The sequence below is a fragment of the Trichechus manatus genome, unplaced genomic scaffold (genome assembly GCF_000243295.1).
Source record: "Trichechus manatus latirostris isolate Lorelei unplaced genomic scaffold, TriManLat1.0 scaffold00025, whole genome shotgun sequence".
NCBI classification, from domain to species: Eukaryota; Metazoa; Chordata; class Mammalia; order Sirenia; family Trichechidae; genus Trichechus; species Trichechus manatus.
This window is the reverse complement of record NW_004443961.1, coordinates 20,454,962-20,457,043: the sequence shown is the minus strand read 5'-3', so window position 1 is coordinate 20,457,043 and position 2,082 is coordinate 20,454,962.

The window sequence follows — 2,082 nt, the reverse complement described above, 5'->3', positions numbered from 1 at the left end:
ATACAGTTATTAATGAATAACATTCTCACGTTTTCCATCATGAAGGAAGACATTCAAGTATGACCAAGGGGCCAGGCTGGACCAGGGCCTTGTATCCAGGAATGCAACAGGCATTTTTCACTCTTACAACCCTTTCTGACAGGAAGCACTTAGGACTCTTCAGGTAGTTGTCTTTACTACCTGAAATCCCTGGGTAATATCCTAATTTTTTTAATTGGACACGGGTGTGTGATTTCTAATTCTAAGACCCACAATATTTTCATCCTTTCCCCAGCACCACCTCACCTCTCAAGCTAGCTAACACATCTTTAGATTACCCTCTGGCTCAATGTGCCCACAGCTACACATCTTGAAATGAAACTAAAAGAAGGAAAGTGACTTTCAGTAACTCACTCTTCACCAGACTGACATGACTCAGCTCATCACAGCTTTGAATTTGTAGCACACCTTTATTGGAGGTTGATGGCTTTTGTCCCCAAACAATCAACTGCGCAAGCCCCCAGCATGTTTTTGTGAATAACACAGCTTGTCAGTTGTGACCCCCTCTTCTTTTGACCAGTGGCACACCTGTCAAATATTTCCGTAGCTTCCAGATGATGTAAGAAAAGTTACGCTGAATATGTGTAGGTTGAGAGGAGGTGTAGGAGTAGGGAAATTACTCATCCTTTTTTTTTTTTTCCATTTTACCCTTAAATAGGAAAAAGACTTTTGCTTTGCAAACGTTGATTTCTGTGTTGAGTTCAATTCATTAAACTGTTGAACACTTATTATGCTCGATGTTCCTGGACTGGCCGCAAGAGAGTCCCTGATGACTTACCTTCCATCAGAAACTTCTGTTGAAGTTACTAATGACCTTCCATAGACTGTTCAGTCAGGGCATTTCCATTGAGCCTCTTGGTTCATTGTTCTGTGTCTCACAGCGAACGTATACCGCAACGAGGTCTTCCTGTTTTTACCGGCTTGAGATTCTTTAAAACAATTTTATACTTTCTCTTTTAAGTAGCATTTTTCTAGACAAAGTTTATCCTGCTGCATCTAAATTACTTGCTATTTCGTCTTCAGATTAGTACCAAAATTGGAAGTAAAAATGGAAATGAAAAGGACTGTGCCATTATTTTTCATACATCATTTCTTCAATACATCACTTACCCTTTCTCTATGTAACTTTCTAAGAAAGCTGTCATTGCATTTGGAGGCGCTGAGGCAAAAGGAAAGCAAATGAAACTCTGAATATAGTGAAAGTAAAAGAAGGAAAGTGACTCTCCAGGTGGAAACAAAAAAATGATACTGGGAGATTTTCTCCTCTCTCATTCACTCTTCTACTACTCCACAATGGTTTCTGCATATTAGTTCTACTAAACTGCTCTCCTAAGGTCTCCCATTCCCTCTATTTTCCCATAATGGACAGTGTCAATCCACTGAGCAGCTTACCGACTTTCAGGGTAGTATTAATTAAAACAATGAGACATTTTCATTGCAAGCAATGACATACATTTGATTTGAAACAAATAAAATATTAAAATGACTTGCCAATACATCAGTTTTACGAATCTAGCCAGAGAAAAATCTATCTAAAAAAGGGAAGACTATGCGGAGTAAATATCCATATTCCATTGCATGTCCCATCCTAATTCTATCATGCACTTCAAAAGGAAAAGCTCTCAAAATGTTTTGGTATACATATTGTCACTAACCTCTTCTGCACGCTTTCACTTACTCCAATGTGGTTTCTTATTAGTACTTCTGCCAAACCAGTTCTCATTAAGTTCCTCAATGCCATCTACTGTAAGGGTGATTTAGACAGTCTCAATCCACATCTTCGATGAATGCATGGATTCTTTTTCTAAGCCATTTTATTGCTTTAAATATGCTCTGCCTTAGTCATCTAGTGCTGCTATAACAGAAATACCACAAGTAGATGGCTTTAGCAAAAAGACATTTATTCTCTTACAGTCTGGTAGGCTAGAAGTCCGAATTCAAGGCGCCAGCTCCAGGGGAAGATTTTCTCTCTGTGTCAGCTCTGGAGGAAGGTGCTTGTCACCAATCTTCCCCTGGTCAAAGAATTTCTCTGCACGGGAACCC